General features: G+C 43.3%; 1 protein-coding gene across 1 annotated transcript in view; it reads left to right on the top strand.

The window, feature by feature from the left end:
- The window catches only part of LOC112103174 (diacylglycerol kinase eta), a 266,921-nt gene that overhangs the window by 68,686 nt on the left and 171,575 nt on the right, over window positions 1–26,660 (top strand). The window lies entirely within an intron of this gene.

Raw genomic sequence — 26,660 nt, 5'->3', positions numbered from 1 at the left:
GGGAGAGCGGAGCCCCGGCTGGGCTCTCCGCCCTCCTCCCGGCGCTCCGGCCGGTCGGGGAGAGCGGGCCCGCGGCCAGGCTCGGCGCCCTCCCCTGCCGCGCTCCCCGCCGGGGGTGGGGGGCGGCTTTTTTGCCTGGGGCAGCAAAAAAGCCAGAGCCGGCCCTGTCTTCAGAAGTTAATATGCGGCTCCTTGCATAGGCACTGACTCTGGGGCTGGAGCTACAGGTGCAACTTTCCAATGTCCACTGTTCAACCTCTGCTTTAGGCCCTGCCCCCGCTTCCCCCAAGGCCCTGTCCCTTCCCACCCCCTTTCCCAAGCCTGCCGCGCCCTCGCTCTTCTCTTTGCCTCCCAGAACCTCCTGCATGCTGCGTGAGGCACAGGGATGGAGGGGAGGCACTGATCAGCGGGGCAGCTGGTAGGCGTGGCGGGGGAGCTGATGGGGACTGCTGACATAATTCTGTGGCTCTCTGGCAATGTACATTGGCAAATTCTGGGTCCTTCTCAGGCACAGGTTGGCCACCCCAGGCCTAGAGCATCAGTTTTGTTTGCAAAGGAAGAAGAGTTAAGGACTGTAGCAGTCTCTACTCGTGGTAAAAGTGCCTCCTTGCATAAGAAGTTGGCGTTATACGGATCTGCCCCTCTAGCACTCCCTTTGGCTGCTTCTGCTGTCCTGCACCAGCTTGTCCTTTGCCTTTGTGCTCTGTGACTTAGTCCTTTGGCCAAAACACTTCTCATCTTGTTTCCTTTCAGGGTATCAAAAGGCCAAGATAATAAGATCCAATCAATGGTAAACAAGAAGGTCCTCTGCCCTTTCACAGGGCTACATCAAGATTGCCAAGTTGGCTGTCATTCTTCCCTCAGGACTTCCCTCACAAGAGCCTGTCTTGCTCTCTGTGATTCTCTCCTTGCAGGGGAGTTCTGCCTTCTCTGCATTCTCTCCTCTACTGAGTTCCCTCAGGCTCGTATAAGCCTTAAATGTTACCTAGCTCTGCCCCCTCTGAGTGGGATGTAATCAGTCAATCACCCCACAGGTCCAAAGCATGACTCTAATTGGGGTTTTCTGCCTTCTTTATCAGATGATGGGGAAAACCTGTCAAAAGGACTTTTAAGTATGTGAGGGAGGAGATAAGGGAGACTGCTTGAGCCCATTCATATTACTTTTAGATGCATTTTTAAGAGGAGTGAATCATAGAATTGAAGAAGCGTAGGACTGGAAGGGACCTCAGTAAGTGATCTAGCCAGTTTGATTAGATTGACCTACTGCTGCAACTTATGCTAAATCCCCAAAATGTGACAATATGTCCTCCATGATTTCATATGGGTCCTTCAGCTTCTTCCATTTGCCTTATTTAGAGCTGATGATCCATGTCTATACATCTTAACCACCAAAGTGACATTCCTTATAGCCATTACACTGGCTAGGAAAATTTAAGAGGTAGGAGCTTGATGAACTTTTAGGCTCCATTTTTCACCGTGTGTCAGATCAAGGCGGTTAAACAACTTTGTCGCAGTTCATTGTCCTAAAATCAACTCTCTCTTTTCCACAGTGCAGAGGAAATCCTAGTTCATATTGGAAAAATCATGTCATAGTGTGAGATATCAGGAAGCATTAAAATATGTGTTTTTGAAGAGGTCTTTAGGTAGCTGGCTAAAAACCTGAATTTCACAAATGTGTATAGTCAATAAGAATCCAAGACCAGAGCAACATAAGCATCATAAGCAGAAATAATTTAATGTTTCATTTCAAGCTGATCTGCAAAGCTGCTACTTGTTGGCATTTACACCTTTGCTAAACATTAGAAAGTCTATTGCAAGCATCCTCTGATGCAGCTGTTGTGAGAAATGTCTTCCAGCCTATGGAGTCTCATTTAAAGTAATAGTATACATAATTTACCCATCTTTGTTTCTTTAAAAATACAGGGTTGTCTATTTTTGCCTTCCCTATTAATAACTCACAGCTAATTTCATCCCTATTTTGGAGATAGACAGACATACAGTAGAACCTCAGAATTATGAACACTAGAGTTACGAACTGATCGGTCAACCACACACCTCATTTGGAACCCGAAGTACGCAATCAGGCAGCAGTAGCAGAGACCCAAAAAGAAAAAAGCAAATACAGTACAGAACAGTACTGTGTTCAATGTAAACTACTAAAAAAATAAAAGGAAAGTTTTTAAAAAAGAAAGGAAACTGTTTCTGTGTTTGTTTCATTTAGATTAAGATGGTTAAAAGCATCATTTTTCTTCTGCATAGTGAAGTTTCAAAGCTGTATTAAGTCAACAGTCAGTTGTAAACTTTTGAAAGAACAACCATAACGTTTTGTTCAGAGTAGTGACAAACAATCTCCATTCCTGAGGTTTTCATAACTCTTAGGTTCTACTGTACTACAATAAAGAGGGAAACCTTTCTTAACTGTTAATTTCTTCTGATCTGTCTTTCAGTCTTTTCCAATTTTGTGTTAGCATTCTACTTCTAAATGTGTGTATAACAATAGAAATGTAAGTAGTTACAGTAGTTTAGTTTAAGGTGATTTTAATGCTTGTTTGTAACATGACCTATTCTACAAGTAAATTTAGGGTGGGAGGGGCCGTAGTCCGTACCTCTACAACCCCTGATTGGCAATTTTGTGCTGCCCCCTTTCTCCAGTGAGAAACAGCCCAGTACTCCTTGGAGAAAACAAGTTAGGAGCTAATAAGTTGTACCTTGGTTGTGGTTTATACATTATGGTACTAATTTATTTTTTTAAATGACTTACTGCAAGTGAAAAGATGACACATACAATGGAAAGGTCTCCTATTGCTGGTATCAGTCTATTAGTAGCAGTTATTAAAATGGCAGAATAAATACAAGCATGGAGAAGATTTAAATGTTTGTTAATGAATGATCAAACCATTTCAGAAATAAATGTCATATTTCAAAAAAATAACACCTTAATGATCCTGTGGTTACCTTAAGGTTATGAGCTTATGTGCCTATGTCTTTATAGTCTGGAAATCAATGTCAGTGGAGATAGCAAGTGAGGGACATAATTATTGGTTTGTATCAGGATGTTCAGTGCAAAAATAACTGGGTGTCACTGAAGAGGTTAGATTAACTGTTAGAGTTGACAAGGTATAATTGCTTATGAACAGCTCTGCTTTAACAATGAAAATTTTGTTACTAGAGGCTTTTTCTTTTTAGTATAATGTCTGGCCAGAGAACTGGTTTTAATTAGAGGTTGACATTGCTGAGAAGTAAATGCTCATTTATTTTTAGCTAGGATAAATATCCCTAAAATAGTTTCACTCAGAAGTATATGTATAAAGGGTAATAACAGCCAAATATTTGAAGATGGAGATGTTGGTAGTTTAATTGAATTTGAAACAAATAATTTCAAATCCATAGACTGGCCATAAACTGACTAACTCTTTCTTTTAATTGGTTTCACTTGGGCACTGCTAAACACTGAAATTTTCATACTCCCATAGCTTACGTTTTTGAGCTGTGTCAAGATGTAGCCTCAAGCAGACCTCTCCAATAGTGTGGTCTTGAAATGGCAAAGACATGGATGATGGTAGCAAGCACTACTTCTACAAGTAACGGTCACAATTGTCTTGCCAGATACAGATGGAAAAAATGCTCTTGGAAATCCAGGGATGCTCCTGGATGCTAACAAGGCTCCTAAGCTGCAATACTGTAAATAGTAAATGGCAGCTACCCCTAGCCAAGGGTACCAAGGTAATTTCACCAGTTCTTTCAAGAGTAACTAGTGATTGAGTACCTCAGCTTTTATCTGCTCAATGTAGATCACATTGAAGGGCCCGATTTTCAGAAAGTGTTGAGAAGTCACTCTGTGAAAATTGAGTACCTTTAAGGCAGCTCAGGTTGGGCATCCACAATCAGTAGTCGCTCCTGAAATTGTTGGCCTCAGTTGCTTCCCACAGAGAGTACTTTGATTTTATCTTGATTGAGCTTCATTCTTGTAAACACTTGCCATTTTCTCCCATTCAGGGTTAGATGGAAAGGCTATATAAAGCTGAGTGTTCTTAGCATATTAAGGACATAACTGTCTATATTTTCTTATTAACTCTCTTAGGCCATGTCTACATGGGGAAATTGACCAGCATAGCTCATCTGCAATAGATATTCCAGAGTAGCTCCCCATGCTGACGCTATTTCAGAATAAAAGTGATGTTGATTCTGGAATAATTACTCTGCTTTGTGAGCGTAATAATAACCCCCGAATTCTCGCAACACTCACTGCAGTATCCAGCCCCATCACAGGACTCTTACAGTAACTATCAGTTACAGTGTACATGCAGCTTGACTAGTGCAACTCAGGATCAGGTCCTTTATAACATTACAGCACTAAATATATTTAGAGTGAAAGCAACAAAAAGTTTATTTTCAAAGATTAAGATAACCTGTGGAACTCTTTGCCAGAGAATGTTGTGAAGGGCAAGACTATAACAGGGTTCAAAAAAGAACTAGATAAGTTCATGGGGGATAGGTCCATCAATGGCTATTAGTCAGGATGGACAGGGATGGTGTCCTTAGCCTCTGTTTGCCAAATCTGGGAATGGGAGACAGGATAGAACACTTGATGATTGCCTGTTCTGTTCATTCCCTCTGAAGCACCTGGCATTGGCCACTGTCAGAAGACAGGATACTGGGCTAGATGGACCTTTGGTCTGACCCAGTTTGGCCGTTCTTATGATTTTAAAGATACTGAGAAAGGATAAGGGGTGGAAACGGATAAAACAAAACAAAAAATGCAATCCCAGCTTGTCAAGGCTGCTTCCCCACTCTGAACTTTAGGGTACAAATGTGGGGGCCTGCATGAAACTTCTAAGCTTAACTACCAGCTTAGATCTGGTCCGCTGCCACCACTCCCAAAGTGCTAATTCCCTTCCCTGGGTAGCCTTGGGAGACTCTTCACCAATTCCCTGGTGAATACAGATCCAAACCCCTTGGATCTTAGAACAAGGAGAAATTAACCATCCCCCCTCCTTTCTCCCACCAACTCCTGGTGGATCCAGATCCAACCCCCTTGGATCTAAAAACAAGGAAAAATCAATCCGGTATTAAGAAAAGGGTTTTAATTAAAGAAAAGAAAGGTAAAAGAAAACCCTCTGGGAGAGATTAGCATACCAGCTACTCTCACAGACAACAGATTCCAAACACAGAGGATGTTCCCCTGGGCAAACCCTTAGTTACACACACAAAAAAAATACCCAAAATACCCAATTTGACTATTCCTCTAATTGCACAAGACAGGTTACAAAGAAATAAACATAAACCTATTTATTTCCTTCACTAATACTCACTACTTAATAAGAGGCTGAATTCTGGAGCTTTCCCACTCCGGTCCAAAGTGAAACTTTTTTGACAAAGGGAACTTTCCTCCTTCCCTTTGAACCATCTGGTCCTCCCATTGGTTCCTCTGGTCAGGTGTCAGCTAGGCTAGGTGAACTTCTTAACCCTTTACAGGTAAAAGAGGCATTAACCCTTAACTATCTGTTTATGACACAGCTCTACACTTATTAATGGTTACACTTCCTATTTTATAAAGTAAATTTTCTCCCAAGGATTCAGTCTTTGACAAAGCTGCTGGTTTTCAGTCAAAACCAGGATCCAAGTTTTCAGGAATATTCCTACACCCTACAGGGAGTTTCCTCAGTAAATGGATACCACAATGGCTTTCAGCTTTTTTTTATATTTCCAAAAATTCATTGTTTTGACCTCAGAATAAAGATGCCCCCTGTTTGTTCTTTGGTGTGCTGGCTCCAGGTTGTCTTCACATCCTCTTGTTGACTTGACATGCAAGTGTAGCTCCCATTTTGTTTGATTTACAATGCTTATTCTCCATAAGAACCTAGGCAGACAGGAATATACTTTGCTGTATCTGGCAAAATCAATTCTTTACCTTTTTTGGGGGTGGGAAGCTACTCCTTCATACAAACTATATTAATAACCAGCATGATCCTGGCTTTCATTTAAGATCCCACATGATATTCTTTATAGATAAATACTAGGACAGCAACCTATTTGGTGTAGTGAGTTTGTCAGGCCTCATAGAAGTTGCTGTTGCAGAACAACAAACCCTTTGCCAGTTGGCATCAATGGAATCTTGATTGAAATAATTGCAGATTTTCTGTAATTCTCTGCTTTTCTTGTGAGAGCAAATGTTAGTAAAGGATAACATGTTTTGTCATGTCTATCCCAAAACAAAACAGAAAAAGCAAAACACATTTTGCCAACAGATCTTACTATGATGCTAAAAACCCCTCTCCCCGCTCCCTCCCCCCCAAATTTGTGGAACTAACAATGTTTGCAAACCTCTCCTGTTCACTCCAGTTGTGTATTATATCGAGTGATGTAGTGCTACAATTTCATAATTCCCGCAGAAATCTCAAGTTGGTAATTCTGTCATGCGTGAGAGTGTCTCCAAAAACCATCTTGTGTGTGTGACATCACTGTAAGATAAAGCACCCATATTCAAAACCTAAGTAATATTTTACCAATTTTATCTAATTCAAAATCTGTGAACAGTAATTATGAGAGTTCACACATTAGTAATAAATACTCATATTGTATCAATGACACTATGATTTATATTTGCCCCTTGGGCACATGTCAATTAAAAGATCCATTCTTATCAAGTTCTCAGTTTTACTTGATTTCAGAGGGGGATTTATATTTAAAGCCTCTTTCAAACTCCAACCATATTGGAATTGGAGCTGGCCTCCCTGTTTAAGTGAGAAATTACAAATCCTTTTACCTAAACTGTATAACTATAGCTGGTTGCCATCCACAGTCAGATACCTTTTCAGGTGAGGATGATGCTGAATTTCCTCTTGGAACTCACCGCTACCAGTTTTTTTCACATCTTATAAATTTCTCTATATCAGTATCTTTCTGCTGGCTCCTATGCCAGTCTATTGATCCACTGACCTTTTCTGTATCTCTGAGCATTACAAACTTGATTGACATTCCCCACCCCACCCTTAGAGAATGACACACCTCCACCTCCGGTTCATTTTCTCCTAAATCAGGCCTCCAGGACAAGGCATCGGAATTCTGGTGTTGCTTCCCTGGGCAATGTACAATCTGGGAGTCAAACTGAGCCAGCTCTTCCAACCACTTGGAGTAAAGCATGCGAGCCTGCACCTATTCCTGTCTAGGTTGGGCATTTGCACCCTTAGCTGACATGGGTATGGGAGCTCCTGAGATATAACCCAGTTACACAGAGTTTGTAACCATTTATATAAAAGAATATGAGGCAAGGGAATAAGTTCAGACCAAAGGGCTGCAATAGGGATGGGAAACTAAGGGAATACAATAAGAACAGTGAGACCGTGAACCAGTAGCACAATTCCTTCCCCCACCTCCAGAGGTGCCCAAAACCTTTATCCCCAACCTGAGGCCTTTAATGCCACCAGATGTACACATAAAACGGTGCTGCGCTAGGCTGCTGAAGTTCATTGCTCCTTTGGTGGCTGCTCATTCTGGACCTCCAGCCTGGTGGGGTGCTGTTCCTCAGCTTCTTGGCCTTCACCTGCCCTTGGGACACATGCAGTCCTCAGATCGAAGTGCTTACCACAAGTCCCAGGCTAGCAGTGTTCATCACAGCCCTTTTCCCTGGGCTCACGCACACCCGCACTCAGGGAAAAACAGTCTTTCTTCTTTCCACAGAGGTCCCATGTGTGCGCACACACTCCTGCCCCCTGGTTCCTCCTGGCTGTCATGGAATCCTCCGGCTTCTTGCCCCTCTAGGCTGTTGATCCTCCAGGACTTGGCTGCTTGCATTTAGGTGCCATCTGCTGGCTTTTTACAATATTTAAAACTTCTTTGAAATTCAATCCATACTGGCCTCCTTATTCTTAAAGTGAGAAATTATCTTTTTAACTAAACTGTTTAATTATAGCTGGTTGTCATACATTTACAATGCTCCAGTGGTTTCCAATAAAAAGTAAACATTTGGCAACAGAAACCAGACATATAGTATGTGAAACACATGCCATGTAAAATTATAAAAGCACCTTAGAAATACCATTCATAGCTTACACTACTTGAAAGCTTAATTGGTGATGGATATTGCTTAGTTGAGATTTAAGGGCCACAATTTTACTAGCAAAAGGTATTTTATTTAACTAGCAGAATAGACAAGTCATAACAAGGCCTCACCTGACACAAGGGGGTTGTGTTCATTTGACCTCTCTCATCCCAGTCCAAATGTTAACAGCTTAGCCCCATTGCCTCTTCCTTCATAGGTGGGCCCAGGTTTAAGCAGAAAACTGCTTCTCTTGCCTGCTAAAAGTCACAGACCCATCAGTTGAGGAGGAATGCATTCATTATATATGCAGCAAATCTACCAAGTAGACACTGACCCTATATTCCACAACTATAAATCCACTATGCTATTTAAAGGAGACCAGGATAGACAAAGAAGGGCTTTGGTGGTTTCATGCTGAAGAAGGGGTAAACTATTAATGCTATTCTATATGCAATGGATCTTTTTATACTGTATTTAAATTTCTACAGAAAGAAAACGTTCTGTAGGTGCAAGTTTACATACCTTATTTGTTTTTTCATGTATTACTGAATGCTGCTGTTTATATGGAAGGCAATTTCTATAGAAACACATGAAGATATGGGAAAGGGAAGGCCGTGTACTTCTTTTTTTTGCAAGAAACAACATTGTCCAATAAATGGCCCTCTGCCACAGATGCTATAGAGAATGGGTTTGATGTTTTATAGGAAGAAGCATATAAAATGCTACTAAGTAGTGTTTTGAATAGCATAGTTTCTGCCCCATCATTCAGACCATATCACCCTTCTTTAAAATCCCTTCACAGGCTTCTACTTATACACCACATTAAATACAAGCTTCTGATCCTTACCTTCAAGGCTCTTTATAGCATAGTCCTGTCCTTTTCTGCTTTCAGTCTACTCTATCAGTGATGCTGTCCTACAATGCTTACTTGTGTGCGTCTCCTAACAGAACCTTTATGCTTTCTTTGGGCTGGTCTACACTGCGGGGGGGGGGATCAATCCAAGATACGCAACTTCAGCTATGCGAATAGCGTAGCTGAAGTCGAAGTATCTTGGATCGAATTACCTGGGGTCCAGACGGCGCGGGATCGACGGCCGCGGCTCCCCCGTCAACTCGCTACTGCCGCTTGCTCTGGTGGAGTTCCAGAGTCGACGGTGAGCGCGTTCGGGGATCGATATATCACGTCTTAACGAGACGCGATATATCGATCCCGGATAAATCGATTGCTACCCGCCGATACGGCGGGTAGTGAAGACGTACCCTTTGACACAGAATACCTCTCGGAACTTATAGCGTGGTGGAGCACTCACCGGTGCGGTGCCTCCTGCTGGTTGGTCTGGGAATTAGCTCTTCCAGCTTCTGAGCGCCTCCTGCTGAGCGCCTACTGCTGGCCAGTGTCTCCCTTGCTGCGCCGCTTGCTTCTCCCTTTTTCTAGTACCACCCTTTAGTTCAGGCCACACATCCGTCCTGTCCCGCGGTGCCCTTCTCTGGGGTACTGCCCCACAGCAGTGTGTCCACACTATGGGATCCTCCCCTCCCTGGGGAACCCCAATTCCCCAAAGCCCACCTTTCCTCAGTGACCGACTGCCAGTCTTCATCTAGCCCTTTTTCTCAGGGGCAAACTGTAGTCTGAAATGGCCGCTCATCATTGGCAAGGGGGTTTGGACCTGCTGCATTTTCCTGGCCTGGCTGCACCGCTGCAGCCTCAGTACCACCACGGGCCCTTTTAGCCTGGCCTCAGCCTGGGGACTTGCCTGACCAGAGCTCCCCAGCTCTGCCTGTCCTTTCCCAGCACTACTCTGTTTGAGATATCCTTCTCTAGCCAGCAGCCAGGTCCTTCCCACTCCACCTCTGGAGTGAGACTCCCTCTGCCTAGCTCCCAGCCCTTTTATCGGGGCCAGCTGGACCCTAATTGGGTGTGGCCACACCTGCAGCTGCCTACCCAATCAGCCTCCCTTGGCTGCTTTCAACCCCAGCCCTCTCCAAGAGCCGGCTTTTAACCCTTTCCTAGCCAGAGTGGGGCCACTGCCCTGCTACAGAACTGGTCAATGAAACTGTGTTAGGGTTTTCTGTGCGTGACCTAGTGGCTAGATTGCTGGTCTTTCAGCTGGTAGGCCAGAAGGGATGATAGGGGGATCCGGGCCCTCCCTCTCCACTGGGTCCCAGCCCAGGGCCCTGTGTAGGTCAGGGGGAGATGGGTCTCCCTCCCAGCAGGGGGGATCAAGACCAGCTTTCCTGTGGCTACTTCCTACAAGTCTCTTTAGTTTGGGGTGTGGCCCCACTTGTCTAGTTACCCCATAGCTAGGCATTATTTGTTTCCATTTTCTTTACTATCTCTTGAATCATTGATAATAAACTTATTGTTGTTTTCACTATAAATATATCTCAGTGCTGTGGTGTTATGCAAGGAGTGGATCCTGAGTTCATTCAAACAAACTGGGGACAGGAAACCTGGTATTTCTGTGAGTGTTCAGTAGATAAAGGCCTGGACAGTATAGGGGAACATTTCAAACGGGAAATGGGACTGGGGTCAACCTATGGTTAACCTGTAAGGCAGTGTGAGGGCTGGCAGAGCCCTGAGGAGAGTGTTTGGGTGGCTAACTGGCTGGTAGTGTCAGGAAGCTGACACCCAGTTAATCACAAGCGGCCCCCCTCTCGTTGGAGGCAGGGGGGTAACAAACTGACTCACAGTAAGAACTGTCACAGGAATCAAGCCCCAGATCTTTATATCTGAACTGGTCTACCCCTCCCTTTCTTCCCCACACCCAGCCCTGCTTCCCTTACCGCCCTGGAGGGGGATGCCTTTTCCACCGTACACCTTACTCCTCTCTGTTGGCTCAAGCCCTGACCCCTCCCTTTCTACCCCACATCCAGCCCTGTTCCCTCTCCTTCCCTCCTCCGCCACCCCTGCCAGTCCCCAGAAGAGAGTTACCTCTACATTCCTTACCTCTCACCCCAATGAAAGATTTTCTCTAAAAAGGGGTGGTAGATCCAGGAGCCATTTCACTGTCCTATGATCAGGCGGGCTAGTGTATCGCCTATGAGCTCCTGTTACTTAGGTGCAATAATTGTCCGCCCTAAATCTTCATATGTCAGTCACTACAAAATAGGAAAATGAATAATTTAGGAGTGCGCTGAAGACAATAGAGAGGAAAACAAACATGAAGACCATAAAAAAACAGCTCATACTACAATGAACTGCCCCCATCAACTTTACAAACATGGTCAGACAGTGTGACACTAATTGCAACCCAAGGCCAGTCAGCAATAGGCTCCCTGGTATCTAAGGGTATGTCTACACTACAGGATTAATCCGAATTTAGATAATTCGAATTTGGGAAACAGGTTGTATAAATTCGATTGTGCGCGGCCACACTAAGCACCTTAATTCGGTTTTAAACCACATTAATTCGGTGGTGTGCGGCCACACTACCCCATTAACTTAAACACAGTAATTCGGTGGTGTGCGTCCACACTAACCCTAATTCGAATTAACAAAATCGATTTAGGCTCTACTCCGTTCGTCGAGGTGGAGTACAGAAATCGATTTAAAGGGCCCTTTAATTCGAATTAACTGGCTCTGTAGTGTGGACGGGTGAAGGGTTAATTCGGATTAAGGCAGCTAAATCCGAATTAAAGTCCTAGTGTAGACCAGGCCTAACAGTGAGTTTCAGATGGCCTGACCAATGTACCCCGACTCATTGGTATCATGATCTGTATCTAAAGGGCGCCTGGTAATATCATTGGAAAACTGATGACACAGTGGTGATCAATATCTAAATTTACCCTAATATTTTTGTGCACACAATGTTTGTTATCATAAGCAGAATTTTGAGCAAAGACTCTCAGAAATTTTGCACCATTGATTAAGGAAATGAGATGTAGATGTAGAAGGTCTGTTGTTCTCACTTGCAACTGATTGTGCATTAATTTAGATGTTTTTGTTTAAGGCTAATAACATAACATGTCAACACTTGAGATTCTTATGGCATCTCAGATCTGAAGTGCTTCTCGTGAGGATAATTTTTCCATAAATATGTCAATTTTAGGGCTGTCAAGTGATTAAAAAAATTAATTGTGCGATTAATTGCAGTGTTAATAATAGAATACCATTTATTTAAATATTTTTGGATGTTTTCTACATTTTGAAATATATTGATTTCAATTACAACACAGAATACAAAGTGTACAGTGTTCACTTTATATTTATTTTTGTTTACAAGTATTTGCACTGTAAAAAAACCCAAAAGAAATAGTATTTTTTCAGTTCACCTCATACAAGTACTGTGGTGCAATCTCTTTATCATGAAAGTTGAACTTACAAATGTAGAATTATGTACAAAAGAATTACATTAAAAAATAAAACAATGTAAAACTTTAGAGCCTACAAGTCCACTTAGTCCTATTTCTTGTTCAGCCAATCACTCAGACAAACAAGTTTGTTTACAATTTGCAGGAGACAATGCTGGCCGCTTCTTGTTCACAATGTCACCTGAAAGTGAGAACAGGTATTCTCACTTTCAGGTGACATTGGCACTGTTGTAGCTGGCATTGCAAGATATTTACATGCCAGATGCGCTAAAGATTCATATGTCCCTTTATGCTTCAACCACCATTCCAGAGGACATGTGTCCATGCTGATGACGGGTTCTGCTTGATAACAATCCAAAGCAGCGCGGACCGACAGATGTTAATTTTCATCATCTGAGTCAGGTGCCACCAGCAGAAGGTCGATTTTCCTTCTTGGTGGTTTGGGTTCTGTAGTTTCTGCATCAGAGTGTTGCTCTTTTAAGACTTCTGAAAGTATGCTCCACACCTCATCCCTCTCAGATTTTGGAAGGCACTTCAGATTCTTAAACCTTGGGTCAAGTGCTGTAGCTGTCTTTAGAAATCTCATTTATGTTTTGTCAAATCTGCAGCAAAAGCGTTCTTAAAACAAACAATATGTGCTGAGTAATCATCTGAGACTGCTATAACATGAAATATGTGGCAGAATGCGGGTATAACAGAGCCGGAGAAATACAATTGTCCCCCAAGGAGTTCAGTCACAACTTTAATTAACGCATTATTTTTGAATGAGCGTCATCAGCATGGAAGCATGTCCTCTGGATTGGTGGCTGAAGCCTGAAGGGAAATATATATGTTTAGCATATGTGGCATGTAAATACCTGGCTACAAAAGTCCCATGCGAACGCCTGTTCTCACTTTATGATGATATTGTAAATAAGAAGTGGGCAACATTATCTCCTGTAAATGTAAACAAACTTGTTTGTCTTAGCAATTGGCTGAACAAGAAGTAGGACTGAGTGGGCTTGTTTTGTTTTTGAGTGCAGTTATGTAACAAAAAACCTACATTTGTAAGTTGCACTTTCACAACAGAGAAATTGCACTACAGTACTTGTATGAGGTGAACTGAAAAATACTATTTCTTGTATCATTTTTACAATGCAAATATTTGTAAAAAAATAATAATATAAAGTGAGCACTGTACACTTTGTATTCTGTGTTGTAATTGAATATATTTGAAAATGTAGAAAAACATCCAAAATGTTTAATAAATTTCAATTGGTATTCTATTGCTTAACAGTGCCATTAAAACTGCGATTAATCGCAATTCATTTTTTTTGAGTTAATCGCGTGATTTAACTGCGATTAATCAACAGCCCAAGTCAATTTATTTATATTTTGTGTAAATGAAAGCCAAAACTATGCACAACATTAAAGGGTACTATTTATAGTTCAATGCTGTGGATTTTCTTTCTTTCTTCCCCCCCCCACCCCCAAAGTGTTAACTGTGTAACAATATAGTGGGTAATAATGTTGATATATAATCGCCTTAATGTTCGGTATTTTATTATGAGGATGACTATTAAAAAGGGACTTTTTGTATCCTCTCATATCTGTCTCAGTAGAAATGAGTATTTCTAAATAGCCAATACCATAGCTGTAAGTTGCTTACTTACATGATACTGCTGGGTTTTTGCATTCATTTATTTTAAGAAAGCATAATAAATAGGACATAAGCTTAGCATTTTTTTAAATTAAAGCTTCTTGGTTGGTCTAATGTACAATACCTCCTCTTTCGTTAGACTCTGTAGAATCCAACACTTTAATGTGAATCCCAAGTCAGTATGTTGCCAAAGAAAACATGCGGGTAATGTTCTCTGAGTCAGCAATGCCGAACCTAAAATACTGTAGAAGGATATATGTTTTTTATTCTGTGATATTGTTTTTCATAATAAAAAAAGCAATTTGACTTTAGATGATGAGGAAACGAGATGTGCCAAACCATGTTTGTGGACTGATCTAAGATATGGTAGGAAACAGATGGGGGAAAAACACTACTGTAAATGACAATTCACTCTTTATGTTTATCTGTGTTAGCATAAAGTTCTGGAGTACCCTGAAATTTGCATCTAAGTCAAATGTGCCCACTTTTTGGTTGGAAGCATGCACAGAAAAGGCTTGTTGTTTTTATAGTTCAAGTAAGAATGAAAGAAAAGAAAAGAAAAACAAAACAAAACAAAAAACTCAGCTGCAGACCTTATAGTGCCTGGGATGAAAAGGGTTGCTTACGAGAGAAGCTGAATTGTTAGCTCTTTGTTGGGAGCCCAATCCTACTCCCACTGAAGTCAATGAGAGAGTTCCTTTGTTGTCAGTGGGAACTGGATTGGGCCCTTACATGATAAACTGCTGTACCTATTTTTGGGAGTACTACATGAATATAAAAAGAAAGAAAAGGCTGTCGCTTCTTGAGAACTCAAGCTAGGAAGAATATCCTTTTAAAGGTTTTGCAGATCTACTCAGGATTGTTTATCTATATGGGTTTTTATACTATGCTCATCGCCATAGTATCTGGGTGTATAACATATATGATGTGATAGTGCATCTTTGTCCTGTCTTAAATACAACACAACCCATTATCTGCTAATAGGTGCCTTGGTCACTGTTGGAAGCATGTATTATCCAAAGTTTTGATATTGGAATATTATCCTAGTAGAAAGTTATTTTTTGATTTCGTTGTAGTTTTGTTTTTAAACTAACTTCCTCTTTCCAAAACTTCAGCCACTCAAATTATCTGAGATTTAAAATAGGCTTAAACATTTTGTGGGCAGTGGAGTGCTTAAACTAGAGTACTAGTTTAGCTTACTATAGAAAGCCAGCAAATGTTGAATAAAGCATTTCAAGCCAAAAATAATGATTTAAAAAGCTATTTTTGCTTTTATTGCTGCTGCTTGATGGTATTTGGTTAAGTGATAGAGTCAGACAGATTAGTGGTGGGTGACTCCTCAAAATTGCAGATAGGCATCCACAAGTTCAGATGCTAATGTGAATGTATTCAGGAATCCATGGTCTAGATGTGCCCACAGAATAGGATTTTCACTGTGTTAGCCTGAAAATAGAAACAGGCTTCTTCTTCGAGTGCTTGCTCATGTTGATTCCATTCTAGGTGTGCGCGCCTACGTGCATAGTCGTTGGAGATTTTTGCCTTAGCGATATCTCTAGTGCCGGCAGTGGTGCCCTCTGGAGTGCCGCGCTCATCCATCAGTATATTAGGCACCGCAAGCCCTACACCCTCTCAGTTCCTTCTTACCGCCTTGAGGGTTGGTCAGAGTGCCTTATCTTGCCTTGCAAGAGTGTTAGCAGTTTTTATAACAGCCCATTGACTGTCTTCTTTGTATATAGTTCTCAGATATAGTTCTCAGTCATTAAGTGTTACGTGTTAGGTATTAGTTTAGTAATTAGAGTCCTGGCAGGGACTTTGCCCTGGGGCAGGGCATGCCCCATTCCCCAGGCTTCAAACTGTGTTAGTCATGCAACAGGCCTATGCCTGTTAGTGACCCCCATAGTACCTGTTTGAAGTGCTTGGGAGAGTCCCACAAAGGAGAAGTGCAGGATTTGTTGTAAGAGCTTTCGTCCGAGAACCCAGGAAGAGCGGGACATCTGCCTGAAAGCCCTCCTCATGGAGGCTGCACTTCATCTGGCGTCAGAACCTTCTCAATCGGTCTTCACGCCCAGCACCTCGGTGTCGGGGCAGAGCGCCCCACTGGCACCGGGTTCGCCCTGGCACTGTTCCCCCTTGACGGTGACCAAAAATCAGACAAAGAAACAAAGAAGCTCCCTGGCGCCATCCAAAAAGGGAAAGAGAGCTCTGGGCAAAAGACCCAGTTCAGACCATGTGCCTATAGGAGCTGCAAGGGGGTGCCGCTTCGGTCAGACCCCCAGCCCAACCAGGGATCTGCCTTCAACTCTTGGGAGCAGTAGGGGATCCCGGCTCCTACTGGGGCCTTTGATGCCTGAGGCTGCCCAGATGGCTAAAGGCCTGCTGGTGCTGCATATTCCGCGCCTGGCGCTGGATGTGGCTAAGGCCCTGCAACGCAAGAGCAAGCCGGCTATGGGGCCACCCCAAAGGGTGGTGGATCATTGCCGGTCTCCAGAACACAGGTGTAATTCCACATCATGACCTAAGACCCTGTCCTTGCAACCTCGGTCACCGACCAGACTACCCAGGTCTCTGGCACCATGCTCGCGATTTCCCTCTCTGCGGCATGGGACACCGGAATCGAGGCACTGGTCTTTGCATTCCCAGTAGTGACCAGCCTCTTGCCAGTGATCACCCCGGTGCAGGTCCCTATAATCTAGATGATCCTCCATGCATTGGTCCCCACTGGTGCAAGACCGTTCACCATCGTGGGCAACGGTCTTCATTGTCCCAGTACCGCTCTGTGCAAAGGCACCGGTACCCACCCTCCAGGCATCAGTCTCTGGTGCTAAGAGTAAGCCGGCAGACACACAGGGCTGGTCTACACTGGGTGGGGGGGGGAATCGATCCAAGATACGCAACTTCAGCTATGCGAATAGCGTAGCTGAAGTCGAAGTATCTTGGATCGAATTACCTGGGGTCCAGACGGCGCGGGATCGATGGTCGTGGCTCCCCCATTGACTGCGCTACCGCCGCTCGCTCTGGTGGAGTTCCGGAGTCGACGGTGAGCGCGTTTGGGGATCGATATATCACGTCTTAACGAGACGCGATATATCGATCCCGGATAAATCGATTGCTACCCGCCAATATGGCGGGTAGTGAATACGTACCCACAGGCTTCCATGGTCCCACTCTGGTCCCCGGAAAGTGACTGGTCCGAGTTCAGCCTTTTGTCAAGGAAGCATAGATCTCTGGCGGCTCTGGAGACCGGCATGTCACCTATGGCAGCAGGGCCAGTGGCCGGCACAATGGCCTTGTTGGAACCCTTGGGGCATGCCCATGATGCCAGTGCCATACTCTCACCACTCCTCCCTGGCCGCCTTGGACAAACCATCCCCACCAGGCTTGGAGCACGGTGCGGAATCTGACACGGGTAGCACAGCAGGTGCTGACGCCTAGGGAGCCATCCTCAGAAGGAGAAGGTGAACCAACCCCTCCCTTTGTGATGCCCTCATTGTCTTCATTGCCGGATGAAGCGGTGGCAGGCCCTTCCCAGACTAGCAGCTCTCCCGATGACTTTACGGAGCACCAGGCTCTCCTCAAGAGGGTGGCTTCCAATCTAAACTCGGAGGATAAAGTGTTGGCAGAGCAGTCGGATGACCTTTTTAATGTAATATCGGCTGCTACTCCAGCTTGGGTCGCGCTGCCAGTCCACCCAGGGGCCCTCAAAATTGCTAAAGTGTTGTGGCAGACCCCCTCATCCATTCTGCCCAATTCTAGACGGGTGGAAAAGAAGTATTATGTCCCTGTAAAAGGGCTTGAGTATCTCTACATTCACACACCAGCTGGGTCGTTGATTGTGTCCGCAGCCAATGAAAGGGATAGGCAGGGCCAGGTGAGCAACATGCCTAAGAATAAAGAAGACAAATTTGGCAGGAACTGTAGGGTGGAAAATTTTTGGCAGGAAAATTTACTCAGTGCCCAGTCTACAGTTACTTGTGTCCAACCACCAGGCCTTGTTGGGCAGGTACAATTTCAATCTGTGGGACTCCCTTGGCAAGTTCAAGGAGGTCCTCTCCCAGGACCTCTCCCAAGAATTTGCCACGATCCTGGAGGAGGGCAAAGCAATAGCAAGGGGCGCCCTACAGATGGCCTGGGATGCTACAGACTCGGCTGTCAGAATAGTTGCCTTGGTGGTGCTAATGAGGTGCAGCTCTTGGCTGCAAACCTTGGGTTTATCCCAAGAGATACAGTCCACCATTCAGGACCTCCCATTTGAGGGCACGGGGCTCTTCTCTGAGCTGACATACGCAAGGCTGCATGGCCTTAAAGACTCTCATGCCACCCTACACTTACTGGGCATCCACATTCAGCAGTAGGCCAGAAAGCAGTTCCGGCCTTCTCCTACTCCTAGATCCTGGGGGCCTCTTTGGCAAGGTGCCTACAGGAGAAAGGACAGAGACAAAGGGTATAAATGACGATGCTTCTCATCCTCTCACTCATGTGCTCAACCCGGCCCTTCAAGACACCATGAGGGCCAGAGGCAGGCATTTTGAGAGTGCGCTCGAGGATGGCACCCCAGTCAGATTACAGGATCCACCCTCCTATTCTTTCCTCAACTGCCTGTGCCCCTTTCAACCGGCATGGTGCTCCCGTGGTTGGGGGCTCTGTTGTATGCCATCCCACTAGTGCCATTAATCCACAGAGTCCTCATGAAAATCAAACAGGATAGGGCGAAGGTAATCCTCATAGCTCCAGCTTGGCTGCACCAGCACTGGTTTGGCACACTGCTGGACCTCTTGGTGGCTGCCCTGCCACAGCTGCCACTCTGGCTGGACCTGCTGTCCCAGAACCACAGCAGTCTTCTGCACCCCAACTTGGCAGCGCTGCACCTGACAGCTTAGCTGCTGCATGTTTAAATGCGGAGGAGCAGGAATGCTCAGCTTCTGTCCAACAAGTCCTGTTGGGCAGCAGAAAATCCTCCACCAGGGTGACCTATCTTGCCAAATGGAAGTGGTTCATGTGCTGGGCATCGGACCAAGATATTTGGCCCGAGCAGGCCTCGCTGCAATCGATCCCGAACTACCTTCTGCATCTCAAGCTCCAAGGTCTGTCTCTTTCATCTATCAAGGTCCACTTGGCCGCTATTTCGGCCTTCCATCCTCCATTCCAGAGTAGGTCAGTCTTTGATCATGACACGATGGTCCGATTTCTAAAAGGTCTGGGGCAACTCGACCCTCATGTCCATGACCCAGTCCCTCCGTGGGTCTTAAATCTCGTACTGTCAAGGCTCCCCGGCTCCCCCTTCGAATAATTGGCGTCCTGTTCTCTCCTTCTACTCTTGTGGAAGGTCTCGTTCCTGGTAGCAATAACATCTGCCTGGAGGGTTTCTGAGATTAGGGCACTTATCTCGGAGCCATCCTACACAGTGTTCTACAAGGACAAGGTCCAGCTGCAGCTGCACTTGGCCTTTCTGCCTAAGGTAGTTTCACAGTTTCATGCCAGCCAGGACATATTCTTACTGGTCTTCGTTCTGAAATCTCATAAATCAGATGAGAAGTGTAGATTGCACTCTCTGGATGTCAGGAGAGCGTTAGCCTACTGCCTCAAAAGAACTAAGGCATTCCATTAGTTGACGCAGCTGTTCATTGCGGTGGCAAACAGATTGAAGGGCTGTCCGATATCTGCCCAAAGAATTTCATAATGGATCACCGCCTGCATCTGTTTCTGCTATGAAGAGGCAAAGGTGCCTCCACTGGGGATTGTCACCACCCATTCTACTAGGGTGCAAACCTCATCTGCAGCTTTCCTGGTCCAGGTGCTGATCCAGGATATCTGCAGGGCCGCTCCCTGGTAATCTGTCCACACTTTCACGTCCCACTACATGATTACCCAGCAGGCCTGGGATGATGCTGGCTTCCGCGGAGCAGTATTGAAAGCTGCATGACCGTGAACTGAACTCCAAGCCTACCTCCAAGGATACTGCTTGTGGAGTTACCTAGAATGAAATTGACATGAGCAAGCACTCAGAGAAGAAAAAATGGTTACCTACCTTTCGTAACTGTTGTTCTTCAAGATATGTTGCTCATGTACATTCCTTTACCCGTCCTAATGCCCCTCTGTCGTAGTTGCAGGCAAGAAGGAACTGAGAGGGTTTAGGGCCGGCGGCACCTAATATACCGACGCATGAGCGAGGCACTCCAGATGGCGACACTGCCGGCCCTATGGATACCGCTAAGGCCACATTAGAAACACTGCACCAGCAACTACACAACATACAACAAAAACACTAACCCAGGAACCAAACCCTGCAACAAATCCCAGTGCCAACTCTGTCCACATATCTATTCAAGGGACACCATCATTGGACCTAACCACATCAGCCACACTATCAGGGGCACATCTACCAATGTGATATATGCCATCATGTGCCAGCAATGCCCCTCTCCCATGTACATTGGCCAAACTGGACAGTCTCTACGCAAAAGAATAAATGGACACAAATCTGACATCAGGAATTATAACATTCACAAACCAACAGGAGAACACTTCAATCTCCCTGGTCACTCAATAACAGACTTAAAAGTGGCAATTCTTCAACAAAAAAATTCAAAAACAGACTCCAATGTGAAACTGCAGAACTGGAATTAATTTGCAAACTGGACACCATCAAATTAGGCCTGAATAAAGCCTGGGAGTGGATGGGTCATTACAAAAACTAATTTCCCCATACTAATTTCCCCCTACTGTTACTCACACCTTCTTATTAACTGTTTGAAATGGGCCACCCTCATTACCACTACAAAAGTGATTTTTCCTCCCTTGGTATTCTACTGTTAATTGAATTGTCTCGTTAGACTGACACCCCACTTGGTAAGGCAACTCCCTTCTTTTCATGTGTGTATGTGTATATATACCTGCTACTGTATTTTCCACTCCATGTATCTGATGAAGTGGGTTCTAGCGCACGAAAGCTTATGCCCAAATAAATTTGTTAGTTTCTAAGGTGCCACAAGGACTTCTCGTTTTTTTTCTGCTTGAATAACCTTTCTTAGGTTAGGAGAGCTTAGAACCACACTGCCAGTTCTGGGTTTGAAACACTGTCCTGGCTGAAACCATGATGTGCAGAGGTGTAAGAACGTGAAGACAAAGACAACAGAGATCAACCAGACTTCTTAGAACCTCTCAAAGATTCAGTCAGAGTTGTGAGTAATGGTTCAGTTCCAGTTTTGTCCTTTCCCTTTAAGATTAAAACAAGATATCTAAAGTGGCACAAGACAGTAGACACAGGCCAGGGCCTGCAAAGTGCTGAGTGCTTCTACAAAGTGTTAAGGACTCTCTTTCCATTATCCTGTGGAGGATGTCCAGCACCTCTTATGGTCAGGCCTCTAATGGGGTGGTGATTGGTTTTTGTTCATTAATCTGTGGAAAAATCCAAAATGTGATAGGTGTTTTTCAAACACAGCACTGTCTAAACAAGGGGAAAAGAAGATATACACCTCTACCCCGATATAACGCTGTCCTTGGGAGCCAAAAAATCTTACCGTGTTATAGGTGAAACCGCGTTATATCGAACTTGCTTTGATCCGCCTGAGTGCGCAGCCCCGCCCCCCTGGAGCGCTGCTTTACCGCGTTATATCCGAATTCATGTTATATCTGGTCGCGTTATATCGGGGTAGAGGTGTATTTTAAAAATGTGTTAAATAATATATTTTAAGGAACACACATTTAAACACCACTTACGGTTTGTCTATGCTGCACCGCCTTGTGGACTATGGGGTGTGAATTGCAGAGCCCACCAAAGTGTTGTGAGCTAACTGCCCTGTGTGGACGCTGTTGGCACAAACTTAAGTTCGTGTTAACGTGGTCCTATTTGAAAGAACACTTACAAAAGCGATTGTTGTTTGCAGTGTTTTTGTAGCCATGTTGGTCCCAGGATATGAGAGAGACAAGGTGCGTAAGGCAATATCCCTTAGTGTACCAACTTCTGCTGGTGAATGAGACAAGCTTTCTGTGGATTGCCACGGGCACGCAGGGGTGAAAGAAAATGCAGGCCTGTTATTTACCAGGCTGCACGTGGCAATAGACTATATTGGTAAGGGATGCAAGGAGAGTATGGGTCATGATGCAAACTGCAGACACACACACACACACAACTAAAATTAATCAATTTAAAGTTTTATTGGGGATAATTACAAGGGGTAAGGGAGCAGCGTTTGATTAGCTAATAGAGTTAATGAAACTTAAAACACACAATGACTAAAATATCTACTAACAATATTTATAAACAAAGATGCAGCATTTAGTAATAACTGATACTTACAAATACAAACCAACGCATAACAACCGGCAAACGTAGAAACTGTTTGAACACGTGAGCTGAGAGAGAGGCTTCGAGGTGATCAGGCTCGTTACGGGTGTACACAGGATACACAGGCTTCGTTTTTCTTTCTCCTCTCCCTGCCTGCACATGGCAGGCAGGCCCATAAAGTACCAACTATGACATCATAGAAGTGTCATAGGGGACGGGGCCCAAAACCTGTTTGTGTTCGTTTCTGATTGGCACAAGCAAAGTTTACACCAAGTAGGGGAGCAGGTGCCTCAAAGTCTGGCTTCACCCCCAAAAGGTGAGGAAATGCATATTGTTTTAGAATGCGTGCAACACTGAATGACAAAAGAAGAGGCCAGGGCAATACCGGTATGGGCAAGTTTTACAGGATGCAGACAGGAACTCATCTCAACACTTTCGAGCTGCACAGAGCTCCTCTTCAGGTGATTGTAGTTACTCAAATTTCTCATGTTTAAGGAGGCTGTGCGTGTGCACACATGCTTTTTTTTTTTTTTAAAGCACTTTCCAGTCTTAGAGTTTGAAATGTGCCTGTCATTAACTTAAATGCTGCCCTTGAGCATGTGTTGTGTCTGTTTCTTAAATTCTCATTCCTGTCATAGGCCCCTGTCCTCATTAGTCTACCAATTATCGTGACCTATGATGAAGGAACAGTCTGTTGCTATTTTTCACCCTGCTATGTAGATGCTATGCATGGATATGGGTATGTGACCTAGTATGGGGTTACTGTGTGGGAAAAGAGAGCTATTTTCATCATCAAATATTAGACATTTTCCTATGACGTGACTCTTTTATGTTGTACGTCCATATTGCTGCTTTTGAAATCTATTCCCATCTTTGATCATGTATTTTTGGTTAGGGGATCTTCATGCTGTTCTTGTTAAATACGCTGGATTTTTACTGGTTTCAGAGTAGCAGCCGTGTTAGTCTGTATCCGCAAAAAGAACAGGAGTACTTGTGGCACCTTAGAGACTAACAAATTTATTAGAGCATAAGCTTTCGTGGGCTACAACCCACTTCTTCGGATGCATATAGATGCCGTGTTTTCAGTTATTTTTATATTAGGCAGTTGGGTTAAGGTAATCAGTAATGTATTTGAACATTTAGCTAAATGTGAGTTTAGACTCTGTTTGTATTTCCTTTCTCATTTGTGCATCAGAGACCCGATCTCTCCATGTTCAAATTCCATTTTTTATGTACCCACAAACAGAAAAAATATAACAATAATTAATAAACTGCTTTCTCTGAGTCTCTCAGTGTGTCCTAACTTACCTATTTTTATGCGTAGGATTCTTTGTGTAGGTTTATTCATATTTTAACCAGTACAACCACCCCTTTCTTTGCTGCTGCAGATAAAAATTCTGCATATCAATTTAATCACCATGGATATGTGACCCATGACCATTAGATGGGCTACCAGACACTTTTCTTTTGCCTTCGGCACTTTCTGATTGTCCACTTGGCCTTAATAGTAATGTCCTTAATGTTCTCTTATTGATCAGAATTTTGCCACTGAGGAGGCACATCTACATTTTAGTTACAGATTGGTTTTTATTTTGGAATATTTATAAATATTGCACTTTTTTGCAACTGTAGCATAAATGTAATTATGATCCATTTTACTGGACCCTGTTGTGTTCATGCTTGTGTACTCACATACACACATGGAGAAGTGGGAGCTATGAGCAGCACAGAAGCTGTGTTCATCAGGGGAGGGTTTTATTGAAACATTGGACTAGGAATCATGGGATCAGTGTTCTGTTCCTGACTGCCAGGTTTCCTCTATGGCCTTGTGCAAGGCACGCCCTGTAGGCTTCAGTCTTCTCATTCGTAAAATGCAATAGGGCTAATACTTGCCTGTTTTACAGGCTCATTGTAACTAATTCTATAAATGCTCTAAAGGGTTTTCAGTTCTACTGGTGGCAGGTGCTGTATTAAGTATTAGAGATTTTTAATTGTTATAACATTCCTGCTGTCTGTTGTCAGCAGGTGTTTTGGGTGGCAATGAGAAATATTGTTTCCAAGAAATCTATAGTAGAGCCTTCGCTCAATCATTAATGGAATGAACAATGGTTCCTTGGTATTGTTTACAAGATGTTGTTGAGTAACAAAGTTCAACGGAGAAAAGTTGTTTTCTCTTGCCACAGAGGGCAGGACAAGAGGCAATGGGTTCAAATTACAGCATAGCAGATTTAGATAAAATCTCAGGAAAAACTTTCTAATTGTAAGAACAGTAGGACAATGGAACAGATTGCCTCAGGAGGTCATGGAAGCCCTCACTGGAGGTTTTCAAAAAGAGGGTGGATAGCTATCAGTCTTGGATGGTTTAGACACAACAAATCCTGCATCTTGGCAGGGGGTTGGACTAGATGACCCCTGCCGTCCCTTCTAACCTTATAGTTTTACGATTCTATGAAAACTAGTTCTCACTTCTAACTGATATGCTGAAAGAATGTGTGTGAAAGAGCTGCATACAGCCTCATTCATGTAAGTGTGGAGCGAGAGGAAAATACAAGTGGTTATTTTTTCCTTACTAAATAAGTATCATCTGACCCCCATTCTTAGCAATATTTTTTAAAAGACAAATTTGTTCCACATAAAGCCTGAGATTAACCATATCTTCCCACAATAGGTCACATTTTAACCTTGACCCCTATTTCCTGTGACAATGGTGCTTAGAAATGTAAGGTTCTATCAGTTTGACATAGCCCTGTATTACTGGCTGTTATCCAGAAATATTTCCCCTCCCCCCCCCCCAAAATAACCAGCTTTTGAGGTTTTTTCCACACAGAGATATGACAGTCCAGTCCAGCTCAGGCTGGAATCAGTCTGCTGAATAAGTTGAACTCACATTATCATCATTACTGTAATAATGGAGCTGTGTTCTGTTGCGTTGTGAACTAATTAGGTTTCTTTGTTTTTATCCGTTAACGTTTATCATATAAACTTTTGGAAGAGACTCCTGATAGTCAAGCTTTTCATGATGTTAAAAATGCAAAGTTTTAGATTTAATCTTGAATTGAACACTGTTAAACACTAATACATGACATTCACAATCCTTTTGGTTGCCCCTTTGGAAATGTTGTATGGTGCCCTTTAAATTGTCTATATTCTTTCTACAAAAGTTCACTTCCCACCACCGAGTAGATTATAGAGGCTTGGCAGTCAGAAATCTTAAGGGAAAAACACTGTTCAGAAAATGCTGCTGAATTGAGAATACTAGGACTTGTTCTAAAAATAAACTTACTTGAAAAGGTTTGTTTTGTTTACTAATGTGGTTTACATCACTGTTTTAATATTTAAATAGCCGAATGTTGTAACCCAGAGTACAAGAATACTTTTTATGTGCAGAACTCCCACCAGAATCTTGGAAACCTTACATGAAACATTATGTTTATTTTGCCACTGGCAATTTCTTGGTTTAATGTTACAAAAGAGGATGAAACTGTGTACTTCAAAAATGAAAAACAGATGATAAGTGGGTTAAAAAATTTAATGAATTTTGCCAAGTAGTTATGCTTAGTCAGGAATGATATTTTATTTGCAAATGATATTATTCATGAGACTCTATCAAAACAATCTGTTAAGGCAATATATTTTTGAGGTCCTGATTTTCAAAAGCATGGTGTTAGCCTAGTTCATCTCTTTGTGCCTGTAGTTTTGTAGGCATAAATAACTGCATACATAGTTTTTGCTCACTCTTACATTTATTGGCAAAAAGGAAACCTGGGGTTGAGGAATCTGGCCCTAAATCTATTCTATGTGTATTCTTAAATTTTACATTAGAGCATATTTTAATTTTTAATTAACAAAGGAAACCAATTATATCCGTAGTAAATAAAGATTAATAAAATTGTAATATTTTTTGATTAGCCTCTGCCACAACAGCCCCTTCGAGCCCCAAACAAAGCTGAACCCTATATAATGTGTTACAGCCAAATTTCCCCTCACACGTAGTTTTTTTTGTGTAGAGGGGACAGGAAGATAAAGAATTTCCATTGCAGTTTCCTTTAAATTTTTCTGTTTTTGAGGGAAGAGGGGTTACATTTTCCTCTCCTTCTTCCCTTCCCATGCCCCACTGAAATGGAAGGGGATTCATCCTACAGAACCCACATCTCCCCTGAGATTTATAGGAGGCCAAGGCAGTGATGTGCTGTTGGTATTTTAGCAGCAAGTACTCACAAAAACTTTCCCTGTCCTATGTGTTTGCAGAGAGGAGGTGGGAAGGGACTGAGGCACCTACTAATTAGTTTTCCTATTTGAAAACAAATACTGTTTCATAAGCATAACCAAAGAAGGAGGCAATGCCACTTGTCAAACAAACTTACATTGGGTACAACCAGAAACCC

Source organism: Terrapene carolina, unplaced genomic scaffold, assembly GCF_002925995.2.
Source record: "Terrapene carolina triunguis isolate 2854851 unplaced genomic scaffold, T_m_triunguis-2.0 Scaffold17, whole genome shotgun sequence".
NCBI classification, from domain to species: domain Eukaryota; kingdom Metazoa; phylum Chordata; order Testudines; family Emydidae; genus Terrapene; species Terrapene triunguis.
The sequence above is the reverse complement of the archived record's forward strand: the minus strand, read 5'-3'. Positions and strand labels throughout refer to the sequence as shown.